The following is a 17,124-nucleotide window of genomic DNA, read 5'->3' on the forward strand; positions in this document are numbered from 1 at the left end:
GGGTATGGCAGGGATGGGGGGCTGGAAGTGATCTTGGGACCTCAGGCCTTTTCTCCTCCTTTGCTTCCTGACCACTGTGAGGTGAGTGATTTCCTCCACCCCCTGCTTCCACTCCAGTATTTCTACTTCTTCCCAGGCCATGAAACAATGAGCCCAACCAGCCATGGACTAAAACCTCTGAGACATGAGCCAAATTAACTCTCTCCTTTAAGATATTTTTCTCGGGTACTTTGTCATAGCAATTGCAAACTGACTAACATACTAGTCATTTCTGGAGACCAAGGTGCATCCAGACTGTGTATCACTCAGGCCTCCCTGATGGGTACCTGAGAGTCTCATACTTTCCTTTCGTTTGCAGTACTGAGGACTGACCTCAAGGCCTTCCTACTGAGCTGCATCCCCAGGCCCTTTTAACTTTTTTTTTTTGAGACAGAGTCTCTCTCATTACAATCCTCTGCCTCAGCTTCCGTTCTGGCTTGTATCTAGATGTCTCCCTAAAGCCTCATGTGTTCATAGCCGGGGCTTTACGGAGGTAGCTGGATCTGGGGTGTGGGAATGTAGATTAAGGGTGTGTGATAGCTAAATCAGTCCACTGATTGTTTTAGTGTAGTTCTCTGTGGATAATGGGACGGCCCACCATGGCCAAACCAATAGGCTGGTAGCCTGAAAGGAACAAAAGGGAAAGGAAGGCTTGCTGCTGACATCTTCCTGCCTGCCACACCATGCACTGTTTCTCCTCTGCCACCCTCCCTGCCTTGCAGTCAGCTGACTATGAACTGAAACCTTTATGAATTGTGAGCGGAAATAAATCCTTGCTCCTTTGACTTGTGAGTGTCAGATATTTTGTCCCAACAATGAGAAAATAGGGAAGATAAATTCTCAGAGTTCTGGATTATAGGTGAGCACCACCAGCCTCAGCTTTATCACTGTTTTTTTAAAAACTTGGTACCAGGGATCGAACTCACGACCACGTGCTTGCAAGGCAGGCGCTTATGCCGCTGAGCTAAATCCCCAGCCTCCCCTTCCCAGCTTTATCACTCTTAAAAGCAATGGCCACCCCTGTTGGTGGGAGCATGGTCATATGAGGCCATCATAGTTCCGCCAAAGCCACTCCTGTGCCACTATGGGAAGTCCTCATGGATACTGGCCTCAGGCAGATAGGGAGTAGATCCCCCTCCCTACCACATTCTGTCACTCTGCCCCCCTCTGCCACCTGAGCCCCACAGCAACCTTGCTTAGCTCCCAGAGCCTCTACCCCAGCCTCTGATCTGTTATGGTTTGTATCTAAAATGTTTCCCAAATCCCTTGGGTGTGGAAGGTGATTAGATTGTGGGGAAGCTATTCTCATCTGTGGATTAATCCAGTTATGAGCTTGCAGCGCAGAGGTCGAGCCTGGTTAGAAGAGTGGGTCACTGAGTGTGTGACCTGGCCGGTGTTTCCTTGTTTCAGGTTCCTGTCCACCGAGTCCTGGCTGCCCTGGCTTGAGCAGCTTTTCCTGATGTACTGTTCACCATTCTGTTCCTGCTTCAGAGCCAACCAACTATCGACTAAACACAGTGAAACCATGAGCCAAAATAAATGCCTCTTCTTTTACACTGTGAGTGTTGGGCATTGTGTGCTCCAAGTTTAAAAGTTTCCAAGCTGCTGCTGGCTGCTGGTGAGCACTACATGGCTGCATCACAACTGTTATGACAACCCAGTTTCTTTAACAGTGGAGCGCATCCCTGCAGATCTAACCCCTTCTGACAGAGGGACTCCAGGGTGGTACCTAACGCACCCCAAACACCACCTCCTGACACTGCTGCACTGAGGAACTAACCTTGGCTCGAGTTTTGGGGGGCCGGGACACACCCAAACCCTAGGATATATATTCTGCCCAACTCTGTTTGCTCTTGTTCTCAAATTCCTGCCTGATTAATTTGTTATTACTTTTCCCTTAATCTTTCAAGGTGATTTCACTAATCTCCAGAAAGCACCTCTTCTCCAAAGCTAGTGTGATGTCAAATGAAATAAATCAGACATGCAAGCTTTAATACTGCATGATTTCTCTTATATGAGAAACCAGAGTACAAATAAATTAAAGAGCAAAATAAAAGATAGGTAATAAGAAACAAGGAAGTAGATCTTTGGCAAACGAGGAGACCAAGAGATGGAGGGAGGATGTATGAGAAAGAGGAAAGAAACTTGAAAAATTGAGATGTGTTCTATACGGATGCCAGCTCCCCATATGAAAGTGGTCATATATACGTACATAATGAGGTTTTAAAAGTTTTAAAAAGTTTTAAAAAGCAGATCTAAAAAAAGAGAGTAGATGTAGATAAGCCAGTCTCTACTCCAATTTTTGGGAAATGGTGAAGTCTCAGCATGCACTGATTTTAGCAGGCTCTACTCTGTATGTGTTTACTATCAGTAATGGGCATGGTAAACATAAAGGGGATTTTGAAGGAAGTTATGAGGATCATGAAGACATAAAAAGTTGTTAGAGAGCGCTGAAGCTGAATACAGGTGCCAGGCTGTGGCGTTGCCCCGGCAAGACTGAGCTGAGAAGGAGGAGACGCCTCAGGGGGCCAGATGGGCCACAGCTGAGGCCACCTGGAGACTTTCTGGACAGTTTTCCTTAATTAGCATCATCTATTGCTCTGAGGGTTCCTTGAACCCCGCCCAAGATCCTGCTCAGGTTTCTTCCGTTATCCACTCAGCTCCTTGCTTGTTCTGATTAAATATGGGCTGCCTAATGTTGGCTGCCAGCCGGCTAGCAGAGTCACAAGCTCTGCTGAGGATGTCACTCCTCCTGCCTCCCTAAAGACCATGATGACCATTCCTTTGAGCCTTCACTATGCACTGTTTGGGGGATTTGCCGTCTATATAAAGACCCCAATAGCCTTTTTTAAAAAAACATTTTCTGAACAGTAATTTATTGAGGACTTAATGTTGTAACTAAAAGTTATTGTTGATTTGTGTTTCATATCGATGCTAACTGATTAGAAGCTGAACACAAAGAAGTATGTAGCAATGATAAAGAATAAACTGAGGATGTGGACATGTTTACAGGACCCACAACTCTAGGTAGATTTGTAGATCTTAGTATATGATTTGAGCATGCTGTAAACCATGAGACAATCTTATTTCTTTGTTTCTTGGGGGTTTTTTTAGAGCAGCTTTCTGCAGAGAATGCTGGTCAACAAATGCTCTTAGGGAAACCCGAGTGTCCACTAATGGGGGTGGGTGGGTGTTTTTCCACAGTTTCATTTCATTGAGTGCTGTGTTGGCCACTTTCTTGTTGCTAAGAAAAAAATGCCACACACCAGAACTTCAAGGAACCCTGAGCTTTATTTTGGCTGACAGTTTTTAAAAGACTCAGTCCATAGTTAGCTGGCTCCAATGCAAAAAGGGCCATCAATATCTGTCTTGCTTTTCTCTCACTGAAACACAGCCCCTAACACCCACAACTTAAAGGGGGGTGTTTGCAGTTTGTGGTCAGCTATCCAAGGCAGAAATAGCATGGTGCAAGGGTCTGAGCGAGGAAAGCTGCTTGTGTCCCAGCAGCTAGGAGGCAGAGAGAAGGGAGGGGTCAGGAACAGGAACACAGGCCACGAGTGACACGATTTTAACCAAGCTCCTCCTCCTAATGAATGAGTCCCCTAGCAATACCGCACCTCTGAATTCTACCATCTTGCACACACATGAAAATCTGAGGGGACCTTCTAGATCTAAACCTCTCTTGGCTGTGGAGACACAGAGGTAAGCAAAGCGCACAGGGGCCCTGCGCTCATGAAGCTTGCATTCTAGCAAACAGAAAATAATAATGCACCAGCAAAAATGTAAAGTAGTAAGAGCTACTGAGAAATAAAACCAGATGATAGACAGTGGCTCAGCTATCTTCTAGTAGATGTCTGAGTTGGTTTTGTGCTGATATAATAGAATTCCTGAGATGGGGTCACTTATAAAAAAGGTAGACTTATTGGCTACAGTTCTAGAGCCTGGGAAGCCTAAAAAGTTAAAGGCCTCACACCTGGGTGTGCCTGTGGATGTGCCGTCCATGGAAGCCAGTGACAAGGACAGGAGAGCAATCGGAAACTGAACTCACTTCTGCTCTAAGCCCACACTCGTGGTAACATTGATCCGTTCCCGGGGCAGAGCCCTCCTGACCTCACCACCCATCTCCGCACTTCTGCCCTGAGGTTAAGTTTTAATACATGGACTTCGGGGGAATTCAAACAGCCGCCATGAATATGAAGCAGTGTTCAGATAGGAGACATCTCAGCGGCAACCAGAGGGATGGGAAGGAGGCAGCAATGGGCGATCAGGCAGAAGAGGGCTCCCGACAGGAAACGGGGAGCACAGGCGGCAGGGGGCATGCAACCTGGCAAAGCTAAAGACTAGAAATTGGGCTTCTGTGGCTGAAGTCCAGAGACACACAGGCCAGTTATCTAGAGCTCTGTAAATTAAGGATGAAGTTTATATTTTATTCTAAAAACATTCAGTGATGGTTTTAAGCAAAGAAGAGATGTGATTGGATTCACATTTTTAAAAGACTGTTCTGCCGTAAGGAGGGTTATATATATCAACAGAAGAATTGAGAGTCAAGAAATAAACTCATACATCAATACACAATTAATTTTCAACAAAGGTGCCAAGATCATTCAATGGGGAAAAGAATGGTCCCTTCAATAAATGGTACCACAAGCCAAAGAATGAATTTGGATCCCTATCTCACACTATATACAAAAATTCAAAATGGATCGAAAACCTAAATGTAAGCACGAAACCCATTAAACTTTTATAAGAAAACTTAGAAGTAAACCATTCTGACCTTGGATTTGGCAATGGCTTCTTAGACACCACACCAAAAGCATGGGCAGCCAAAGAAAAAGTAGCTTTAATTGCATTCCATAAAACTTTTTAGTTTTCTCCTGGTACTCTTGTGACAGCCACCATGTGAATGATTCCAGGTCACCTCTGTTACCTCAGTGGATAGCAAATCAACTCAAGAAATGTAAGTGAGCCCAACCTAGCAGGCCATGCCCAGCCAAGCCATTGATCAGGTGGCCTCGCCAGGCCCGGCAGATTCCTATCTGACCCATTGAACTGTGAGAATTAATAAATATCAGTTGTATTAAGCACTGTGCTTTGAAATGCCTTGTCACTTTTGCAGCAAAAGCCAGCTGAATGTGGAAAATGACCCAGGAAGCTGTCACAGCTTTCAGCACCGAAGATGAAGACAGCTAACAGCTTCCCAGGAGGACTCATGAAACCAGAGAGATCCCGCCGTTTACCCCAAGAGACAAAACACAGTCAGCACGGAGCAGGCAGATCTGTGGGACCTCAAAAGTGTATCATCACCAGTGTGCAAGGTGATATGGGGATGAGCTATCAAGAAGAAAGCTGTTCCTCCCACCAAAAGCCAGTGGTTCTTAAGTGACAAGGTGACACCTTTACTATGCTTGACCTGCACGGAGCCGCCCTGGGGATGGACACCTATAGATAAAACAGAGGAGCAGCGGAAAGAGAGTATCTGGGTGGAACACGTGTTCTCTGCCAGGAAGCTTGCTGCTTCTGAAGCCCAGGTCAGGTGGTCATCACACCCAAGTGAGCTGAGTGTTTTCATGAAAGGATGTGGCATACGTCAGAATCCTGGCCAGGGTAGTACCCAGCAAGAAATCTGGTTGTTTGCCTTCCCACTTTCGGGAACAGGAAAAGAATCTGGAAAGGCAGAGAAAGAGAATCACATTTTCACATTGCTGGACTAAAACTCCCCAGTTCAGCCTGTTACATTCTCTCATTCATTTTTCCCCAGATTTTGGAGCTAGCACCATGCCTGGCCCTCGGAGGCACAAGTGATGGAGTCTTTGCCCGAGTTCCTCCCTCGGGATGTGAGTCTGATACTCTGCGTCCTCCTGGTGTAGCTCAGATTCCAGCCCTTTTGGAATCTGCAAACTGTCTGAAGTCTTCCTCATTTCTATTCAGAACTCCACCTTGGCACTCTGGGTCTGTTGTGTAAGCATCCATGTCTCTAACTGATACAGGAACAGGATCTCAACCGTAGCCAGCACTGTCCCCTCTCCAGCACTGGCACTGCAGGCTAAGGGGTCCAGTCCCCTGATGCACCAGCCTGAGGGGGCCCCAAGTCTCTGATCCGTAGTGGTTCCCAGGTACTGCATACTGGTAAGACTTCAAAAACTCGCCTCCTTTAGCTGGCAGGAGCCCCTCCCCACAGCCCACGTTATTTCTACAAAGTCTATGCTTAGAGACCCACAGATTCCTCTAGGTGCTTTTTAAGACTTCCGACTCTGCGCTGGCAAATTGTTAATCAGTTTGTGGCAGCATAAATAAAATTAGAGGGTTTAATTAAAACTAATGAATGAGTGAGCCGAGACCGGCCTGGCCGCTTTGCTTTCTGAGCCTCTGAGCGGTAAGTAATCAAAGTGTCACACATCCTGTGATGCGTTTTAGCAGAAGTGTAAGGGCAGCAGAAACGCGGCTGCGAAGCGCTCCTCCTCCTGGGTGCAATTTGCAAGTTCTTGGAATCCCCATGTCAGTGTAACTTAATAACTAATTCTGCAGGATCAGTTCTGATTTTCTGGCTGGTCTTAGTTTGTTTCATGCTGCTGTAACAGAACTAACACAAATGGGGTAATTTATCTTGAAGATAAAAGCATTTCTTATAGTTTTGGTTGCTGGAAAGTCCAAAATCAAGGGTGGCATGTGGCAGAGACCTCCTGCTGCATACTTGCATGGGCAAAAGTGACAGAACCAAAAAGCACGGAAGAGAGACAGGCGAGAAAGGTGGGAACTCTCACAGTAACCCACTCGTGTAACAAATCCACTCCCTCAATTATAGTATTAATTCATGCATGCGAGCAGAGCCCTTGTGACCAAATCGCCTATTAAAGATTAGTGTTTGCACTGGGAAGTCTCTAACAGGAATTTTGAGGGACACATTCGAACTGTACACAGCCCTTCCAGAAGAACAGGATGACGCCCAGGACGCCCATCAGCTGCCTCCTCACGAAGGATTGCAGTGGACAGTGTGATGGGTCACCCTGGAGGTGTTTGGGGGCCAGGGGCCGAGGAATCCTAATATGCTTAATGTGTAGGACGGAAAAAGAACTGTCCTGCATTTGTTTTGACTTTCAAATGTTTTCCCACACATTCTTGTTAGACGAGAAACCTGTATATAATTACTTGAGTTTAGACTTAAATTTCAGGTAAACATAAAGCCCCCCCCTTTTTTTTACACAGGATGGAAGACATTTTCCAAAAATGCAATTACTATGCAACTTGGGGTAAAGTGGGACTTTGGCAGCATTTTACAAGCCCCATCCCAGTGGCAGCTCCTCTGCTAGTGGTCACAGCACTGGGATAGCACAACTCACCGGTTTGCTATAAAGCTTATCACAAGCATGACAATTTTGCAGGCAGGCACCCATGTCTCACTGTTCATTTTATTTCTGAGTGTGAGCCTGCCCAAGAAGTTACATGTTGAGATATTCTTCTATTCTAAATTATGTCCTTTTTACTGTATTCAATAGGGCATTAGACTGATTTCAAGAACTATTTGCATGTTTGCGTCTAAAGTGTTAACAAATAGTTATAGTATGGACAGATGCATTAGAGAACCACTGTCCCATCAATATGTGGCATGAAAGCATCTCAAGATCTTGGTGGTTCCCACTCGTCAGAGCTGACCAGCGTAATATTGTCCATGCGGTTGGCCACTGAGATGTTTTATCACATGTCAAGACCATCAGGATCTCACTGGACTGTGATAGGGTAGAGTGCAGAATTGACATCGTTCTGAGCTGAGCATGGGAAGGTATATCGTAGGTAAGAGCAAACTGATTCCAGGGCTCTGGATGGATTGGTATTGTGACCGGCTCATGTTACTACAGTGACACACTTGAGGGGGTTAACTTTAAAGAGATAAGGTTTATTTAGCTCACAGTTTTGGAGACTGCAGGGCACCGTACCCACATTAATCCTGGTGAAGACAGTGCTGCCAATATGCCAATAGCAGAAAGCAGATGGGCATGGCAATGGCAGGGCGTGTGTCAGAGAAAGCAATAGTGCATGAATGCAAGCAGACAGAGAGTTGTGTCCTAGTGACCAAGGGACCTCCTGCAGGTCCACATATCTTGCAGTACCACCAATCTGGGGGCCAAGACTTCACAAAAACACCTTGGTGGGATGCTCAGATTACACTCAACCTATGTCGTGCTAAGGATGAAGAAAAAGTAGTACTTTTTCAGCAGCCTCCAGGAGCTGGTGATTGTTTTGTCCAGCAAAGCTGTACATCTGGGAGAGGTGAAATTGGGGTCCTCATTTCATTAAGTCTACAATAATCTGTATTCTCCAGGTCCTGCTGGGTTCTGCACGGACCAAACTGATGAGTCACGTGGGGATGTGACTCCTACCATCATGCTTCTTTCCTCAAGTGTTTCGTGTGACATTATCTCTGCATTTTCCCAGGCATGTAATGTCACTATTGCAATATCACCCGGAGAGAGCGGGGACCAGTTCCTGACCACGCCTATCGTAATGACCTGCACCTCAGGTCAGAGGTTACGGGGGGATTTTCACACAGGTGTACAGTGTGTCTATTCTAATTATACGCTCAAGAACTGGACCAGACCACAGGTACTCCCACTGTGACTTGTGGTGTTTTGGGTCCCCTGAAATTAGTATTAACTGAGAGCCAGTGCCTAGTAATCTTGGAAAGATCCGGGAACTTCCTGCTGTTAAATGTAGTCACTTGAATAAGCAGCCATAGAAACCTTTGGGGAAGGCTTGGAATGTGGTGTATAGTGTATACTTGTGGCTGTGATTCAGGGTCCTTCCTCAATGGGCCTCTTTATTTAGGGGTCACTGAGCACGGGAATTGCCTAACGATAGCAATGGGGTGGGAAACTGTAGAGGTGGTGGTTTTGGAAGGTGATTGATTATGGGGGCTCATGGCTGACTTGCTGTGAGGAGGTGGGGTCTGTTTGGAAGAACCGGGTGATGGCAGGCTTGCCCTGGAAGGGTGTGTTTCTTTGCCCCCCTGATTCTGCTCTTCACTCACTGTGCATCCTGCATGCCACTGGATGAGCAGCATTCCCCAACCCAGGTGCTCCCACCAGGCCATTCTTTCTTGGCACTGACCAGTTAATAAAGAATTATTAATACAACTGGGGGTTAGGGGGAAAGGAATTAGCTGATAACAAAGAAAAAGAAAAGACAGAACACTGAACAACATCAGCATTGCACCTTGGGGCTGAGATAGAGTCTGACAGAAGTCTTCAGGCTGGGATCCAGCCCTTCTTGGGGAGGCCACGGTCAAGGTTTGCTGGATGCAAGAAGCCGCCATGGTGCTCCTGGGACAGAGAAGAGCATGCAGCCCTCGGGTGCCCCAGCAGAACAGAAGCAGCCGAATGTATGTGACCGTAAGAAGTGGTTTACTAGACTGGCTTAGAAGGCCAGAGACCAAATGGTCCCACTAATTTCTGTCTGCCTGCTGGAGAGCTTGGGAGCCCCTAGCTGCTCTGTGCCAAAAGCTGGGAGCCTCAGAACAATGAGGACCAACGACGCAGCCCAGGAAGCTAAAGGCCCGGAAGCTCCCTGGAGAATTGCTGGTGCACATCTGCAGCCAAAGGCTGAGGAAGTTAGAGCTGACGTCCTCAGGTGACGGCAGCAGGAAAGAAACCCATCCTCCCAAGAAGGGTGTAGCCCGGCGTGGTGGCATGCACCTATAATCCTAGCACTTGGGAGGCTGAGGCAGGAGGATCCCTGTGAGTTCAAAGGCAGTTTGAACTACATAGTGAGGCCCTGTCTCAAAAAAAGAGAGGGTCCATCACTTTGCTCTTCCGCTTTCATTCTACCCGAGCTCCGCCCTCAGGGAGGGTCTCCATTCGCTGATCCATGTGCCAATCATCTATGGAACTGCCAGGGCCTCGATTCCCACCCTCTGTTTTTCCTAGCATGCCTCTCTGGCCAAAGCCCATGGCCCTAGGTGGAGGTGGAGATGGGTGGGGTGAAGTAGGAGCTTAGGGGGCCTCCTGGTTTACTATGAAAGGGTGCAGATCCAGGTAGTTCGGTCCACCTGCTCCTTGCCAGCAATCTTGGGACCCAGCAGGCTTCTTTGCTTTTGTGCCCTCTGTCCCAACGTGGTGTGTCTCTGCCCAAGTAATTGTCCCTGCTTTTGGGTCTGAGTTTGTGAATTACCCTGAGGTCTTCTCCATTAGACAAAACCACACCCATGCATTGTTCAGAGGCACTTTCTTTTCTATTCTTGCCTCCCGGTGAGAAAGCAACTCTGAAGTCTCTAGAAACCCCCTGATTTGATTCGGGAAGTCCATGAGGCACACTGCTACCCCTTAGAAAGTCTTCCGTGTTATTAGATGCGTGATCACCTGGTCTTTCTGAGGGTTTGGCAAAAGGCTGCGCTGCACACCCTTGGCTGTTTCTCTGCCACACACAGTCTCTTCATTTCTGAAATCTGGATAGACAGGATTTTCCAAATCACTGGCTCCTCTTTGTTTAAAAGCTTTTCCTTCAATTTAGCTCTCACATTGTCATACAGATGGCATGAAGCCCCCAGGCCTTGAAAAGTCCCTCAACAGATATCCAGACCTGGGCCGGCTGTGGGCCTTTGAGTCAACAGCTCTGCTGAGCTTTCTGTCTCAGTGTCTCCCATAAAAAGTTCCTCGCTTCCTTCTGAGCCTTCATGGCAGCGACTGTGAAGTCCAGATTGCTACCAAGTCCATTTAAAGTGAATCTAAATTTTCTCTATCATGGTCTTCAGAGTCCTCCCCCCAATTCCTTGCTCTATAATCCCTAACCCTGCCTTGTGCTTGTATTGCTGTGTAACAAGGTGCCACGCGTTTAACCCCGGACACCGCCACTGTCAGCCGACAGCCCTGCGGGTCGGGAGTCCTGAAGTACCACTTCAGCTCAGGTTCTCACTGGGATCAAATCCACGTGCTGGCCAAGCCTGTGGTCACGTGAGGAGCTCAGGGCCATGGTCACCTTGTGCAGAATCCTGGCACCAAGGCCTCCATTCCTAGGCCTGTTGTTAGTACCTGGAGGGCACCTTTGCCACGTTATCCATTCTGTCTCTAATGTCAGCCACAGAGAACCTCTGTCCCATCAAATCCTTTTTGCGTTCTGAATCTCTTTTGCCAACATGAGTGTGACCCCTTTAATGACCCCACTGATTAGGTCTGCCCCACCCAGGATAATAACCTCTCTTAAAACCAACTTATTTATGATAACCTTGTACTCTGTTTTTACATCATGTACTGTCTATCCTTGGTTTTGACTGACAGCTTTGTTTTGTCATATTTGATTTTATTTTCTTCCAAAAAGATAATAAGAACTATGGGAGTAATAAAACCCAAAAAGGGTAAATTTTGTTGTAAAAAAAAGAGAGGAAAAAAAGTGCTCTAAAGGATACAACTGCAAGTGTGTTTAGATGACCATATTACGGAGTTTTTGTTGGATCAATGAACACAACTGTTTGCAGTCTTACTGTTTGAATGTCCACTTTCTATGCTTTGATCCTGTGACTAGAGCAACTATTTCTAAGATGACAATGTGTAATCTATTAACTGGTGATTTCTTACTGGTTTTCTTTTTTTGTAGTCCTGTATTACTTGTACCCTTACACTCTTTTGTCTTGTTTTTTCTTTTAAATAAAATTTTTTTAAAAACCCAACTTACTTAGAACCTTAATTACACCCACAAGGCCTCTTTGCTGTACAATATAACATAATCATAGCAGTGATGCTTGTTCATAGGTTCTGCCCAGACTCCAAAAGAGAGGCTTACACAACAGTCCCTGGAGATCATCCTACAATTCAGGCCAGCACAAGGCCCTGGCCGATGCTACTGTTGAAATGATCAAGCAATCTCATACAGAGATGCTCCTTGACTCACAGTGAGGCTACACCCCAATAAATTCATCAAGCGGAAAGTTTCATAATCAAACATGCACCACTAGGACGCAGCCTGTGGAGGACCCCAGGTAGGCTGTAGAGGGCCAGCTGCCTTCTCTCCAGACCACACGGCTCCCTGGCAAACCCAGAAATACTGCACTCACTGAGGGAAAGGCTAAGATTCCAGTCACGAGTTCTACTGACCACTTTCTGTACCACATAAAATCCACAAATCCTAATGGATCCGTTTACAAGTCAGAGCCATCTACCTGCACGGGAAACTTGGCCAATGGCTGGTACATAGCTGGTATCACACGTGGTTATAGCTTTTGTCACTAAGCACAAGGCTCCAGGCCCACTCTGTTCCTCTGGAAGCAGAATCCCCAAGGTTGCCGGGAAACGGATGTCTCCCAGCTTCCCAGGGAGTGGGTACCTCCCAGATCTGCAGCAGGGGCAGGTTTTGACTCCGCCCCTCTCCAGGGAAGCTCCTCCTCACCTCCATTCCTATTTCTGGAAGTTTCCCTCTGCCTCCTGATTTCCCTAGCATCATCTTGGGCTGTGCTGCTCACCAGAGTAACTGCTGTGGGGTCCCACAGTAATGCTTTGTTTTTCTAAAAGTTTTATGGTAGATGCCCGTAATCCCAGCACTTGGGAGGCTGAGGCACGAGGAGTATGGTGAATTCCAGGCTGGCCTGGGCTACACAATGAGGCGACACGGGCAGGGAGCAGCAGCAAGGTGCGCAAATTGTCACAGCCCTGGGACGCATCCCAGCTGATCAAAATAATATTTAAGAAAAGGCTGCCAATGCCTCTCAACCGATTAACACCATGGGATCACAGCTTTAATTAAAAAATGCAAAGTCCGCACTGGGAACCAGGGCTGGGGCCCAGGCTGGTGTGGTGCGTCTGCTGTTTTCTAACTGACTGAAGGCACTGACGCTTTTGGGCCAGCAGAGAAAAAGCCGGACTCAGCAAGTTTCCAGCATGGAAGCAATTTGGAAGAGGTTTAGAGATCAATTCCCTGCTCAAAAAGTCTGAGCAAATCCAAGCCAGAGCTTTTTACACAAATGATTAGAAATGAAAGCAAAAATTTCGTCAAAGCAAAGGTGCGTGCAGTAGATTGGTCCCCAGATGTCACTTGAAGGAAAGTAACAGAAATGGCCAAAGAGATAGAGTCGGCAATATGTGAGGCTCCGGGGACAGCCTATGATATTTGCTCCTGGTGTAGCGGAAATGAGCAGCCCAGGAACCCTCGGGGAGAAATAAGACATGTGCATAAGTGAGATTAATCAGTAACGCTCACAGCCACCTAATGAGTCATCTTTGACATCATAAAACAGAAAAACACAAGCCCTGGCCTGGCGGAGGCTGTGCTCTCAGAAGCAGCGAATCCAAGGGCAGGGTGGAGGACGGCTCTGAGCACCCTGGGCTCAGCCCTATAGGAGTGACAGAAGGCAGATGCCACATCCCAGGATTACTGACCTACCCTGAGAGGAGGCTACGGGAGTATGGAGGGGGGGGGCAGGATTGGAGATTCATGTCCTTTCTCCCCTCTGCACCCCCTTCTCAATCTAGGAGTCAGCTCCCATCCCTAGCATCCTCTGGGAGGCAGCATGAGCTTCTGGACTTGGCGGGAAGGAGGGCTCAGCCAGGATGTGCCTGGTGCCCTCAGTCTTTAGGATCTGTCTCAACCCTGGCATGTTAAGGGAATGCCCAGGGTCCACAGGGCCCTGCAATTTTTTTGTAGCCAAGAATTTAAAATACATCTTTAAAAATTAGGATTGCTTTCAAAAAGGTGACCTGTTAGTTTGACACGATGGTGCACAACTGTAATGCCAGCATTTAGGGAGGTTGAGGCAGGGGGGTTGAAAATTCAAGCCCAGCCCATGCAATTTAGCAAATCAGCAGATCTTATCTCAAAGATAAAAACTATACTTTAAAAAAAAATCAGGGATGTAGCTTACTGGAGTTCAGTCCCCAGTAGAGGGAGGAAACATTGTTATTCCAGCATCCCAAAGAAGCCTCCTTTCTTTCTCATCTCTCCTTCTCCTTCTCAAAAGACTGATGGCTTTTAAATTTTGACATTACAAATATAACTCTGTCTGGCTAAAGTCCCATATCGCATTACCCAAATTAGAGAAAAAAAGAAAACCCAATTAAGGAATGCAGTTTGCTTTGGATCCAGACAAGCGCCAAGCTGGCCTGAATATCTAATTGCTTTAAAGGGACCAAAGCCCATCTGCAAACCCAGCTACTCTGAAGATTGGGGCAGCAGGATGATGCCAAATCCTAGGACACATGGGGCAGGGCTTTCCTCTTTAGTAATGCCATCCCCCACAACCATGCGAAAGCAACTTATTACCATACACCTATCAAGCCACCCCCCAAATCCCTACTGATGAGTTCTTAGGGCTTTAGGAAGACATCTAGATATAAACAATAGCATTTTGCCCCTGTGCTCCAAAAGACGCATATCACTTTGTGCAAAATGCATTTAACCCAACTGTTAGAGGCTGCCAAAGTCCTAACAATTTCAGTACTGCTGGAAAGTCTAAGTCCTCCTCTCAGCTCTAAGGCAAACGTTCAAGTGTGAGCTCCTGTACAGGTGAAAAGAAAGTTGAACACTTGCGGCATCTAATGGCACAAGATAAACACTCTCACTCCAAAGGCAGAAATAAGGGGATAGAAAGAATGGGACCAAAGCAAGAACAAAATTCTGTAGGGCAGATATTAAGCACCTTAGTTTTATGTCTAGCATCTGGGGTAGTCTGTGGCAACATGTGAACTCCAAAGGACTTGGGGGGCTCCACTCCTGAGGTATTGCCAGTGGTTGTAACTCTCATGGTCTCTCTCTTGGATCAGCTTTGCTGACATCTTGAAGCTTTCTTCAGATGGTCCATGTTCCTGGCTCCTCCAACCTTCTGGGATCTCCATGCACTTTGGGCTTCACACAGCTTCACACACTGCCCTCTTGAGGGCACACTGCCTGACTTCCCGGTTCTTCTTCTGAAATCTGCGTGGAAGCCTTCCTGATCCCACAACCCTTGCATTCCATATGCAACTAAAACTAACACCATGTGGATGATGCCAATGTTTGCAGCCAGCCGGAGCAGTGGCCAGGCTTTCTTCCCTCTTGGATGTAGGATTCCCTAGGTTGCTGGCATTCTAGAACTCTCTGGAACTCCTCTCTGGGGCTCTCTTCTCAAAGCAAAGTCTTTTTACCTTTGCAGTTTTGAGAATGCAAAGCTTGGAGTCCTGTTGGTTCTCGTGAAATCCACAGGCCATCTTTTTCTATTGTCCATTTTTCAGAGGACAGTGAAACTTTGGTTTGTGAGCATAATTCACTCCAAAAAATGCCTGCAATCCAATGCAGTAGTATACCAAAGTGAATTTTCCTGTAAGAAATAATGGAAACTCAGATGATTCATTCACATAATAACAGTTATAATGCTGTCATATAATACAAGATAATAAAGAAAATACAAAGTATTTAAAAAACAAATTAACTTATACTTACCATTCAAAACCTTCATGGTTGGTGTGAGAAAGACAAGACAAATTGTGTAGGATGACTTTCACTATCACTGATGGAATCCCTGCACTCTACTGGCTCAATGCAATCTTTTTCTTTTGTTCAACTTTAACAAGGAAGGTACCCAATGACACTTGTTTTTGCCTCCTTTTTATAATGTGAAATTGCATTGCCTCCTCCTCAGCCATAACCTATGGCTGCTGGGAAGTGATCACCCCCAATCCCACAGTGAGAGACAGACAGACAGACAGAGAGGGAGAGAGAGACAGATTGAGAGAGAGAGAGAGAGAGAGAGAGAGAGAGAGAGAGAGAACGAACCATTGGTTCAGCTGTGATCATGTGACATCATGCACTCATACAGAAAGACATTGCCCACTTATCAAGTTAAAGTTTATTACAAATGTTGACTCATCTTAAGGAGCATGCATAGAACAAGTTACTTGAAATCCAAGGTTTACTGTACTTGATTTTATAATGCCAATTGTTCCAGCAACCAACTTTTGCTCTGCTTCATCTTTGCAGCCCATAACTTTACTAGAGCTTCCTTTCTGGTCAAACTCAAAACTTCTTAAATTATTCCGCTGGGCCATTTGCTCCTGATCCTCAAGCTACAGCTGTGTAAAAGCCCCCAACAGTCACCATGCTACTGCCTGAACATTAGACTGCCTTGATATTTCTTCATCCAGATTATTAGCCTACTGCCCTTAATCTCATTCAGTCTCAGGCAAAGTCTCTGGACACTGGCAAAATGTAGACAAATTTTCTGCCAGAACATGAAACACATGGTTTAGAGTCCAACTACCAATATTACAGAGTCCTTCTTCCTCACTGAGACCTCCTGAGTCTGCTGGTCTTTAACAACTGCATTTCTATCAACAAGCTGATCTTCAAGATTGGCTCACAGCATTCTAGAGCTGGCTTTCCAGCCAATGTCTCCAAAACTTCCTCAGCTCTCCCCACAGTATAGTTCCGAAGGCTTGTGAAGCACATGACCATGTAGAGTCACAGCAACGCCACCACTTCCCTGGTACCAAAACTCTGTCTTAGTTACTTTCTTCTTGCTGGGACAAAATACTCAAAACCAACAGGCTAAAAGAAATAAGGCTTGTTTAGCTCGTAGTTTGTAGAGGTTCCAGTCCATCGGTGGCTTCAACAAAAGACAGCATGGAAGAGGGGCAGGGCAGAGGAGAAACGGTCCATGGTGGGTGGGGCAGGAAGAGGGGTGAACCTGCCTTAGTTCCCTTTGTGTTTCCCTCAGGCCACAAGCCTGTAGGTTGCTATCACTCACACCCAGGGTGGGGAGTCTTCTTTAGTAATTTCATCATCCATAACCAGAACTACAAACCAATCAGAGGACTAACCCAGTTACCACACACCTGTAATTCAGTGTCACATACCCACGATCCAGTCACCTCCCCAAAGTCCATTTTAAAAAGTTATTATGGGGCTGGGGATTTAGCTCAGCGGCATAAGCACCTGCCTTGCAAGCAGGTGGTCGTGAGTTCGATCCCCGGTACCGGTAAAAATGAAAAAGACAAAAAAACAGTTATTACATTTTTATTATATATTTCCTATAAGGTCTACCTTTTTGCTATATATTCAGAGTAGGATAAGCTTGGTGCACCCACAGGAAATGGGGATATTATTTTTGGACATTTTAAATTTGGAATTCCAAAGCTA

The sequence above is a fragment of the Cavia porcellus genome, unplaced genomic scaffold (genome assembly GCF_034190915.1).
Source record: "Cavia porcellus strain 051 isolate PalLab524CR breed Dunkin Hartley unplaced genomic scaffold, mCavPor4.1 scaffold_23, whole genome shotgun sequence".
NCBI lineage: Eukaryota > Metazoa > Chordata > Mammalia > Rodentia > Caviidae > Cavia > Cavia porcellus.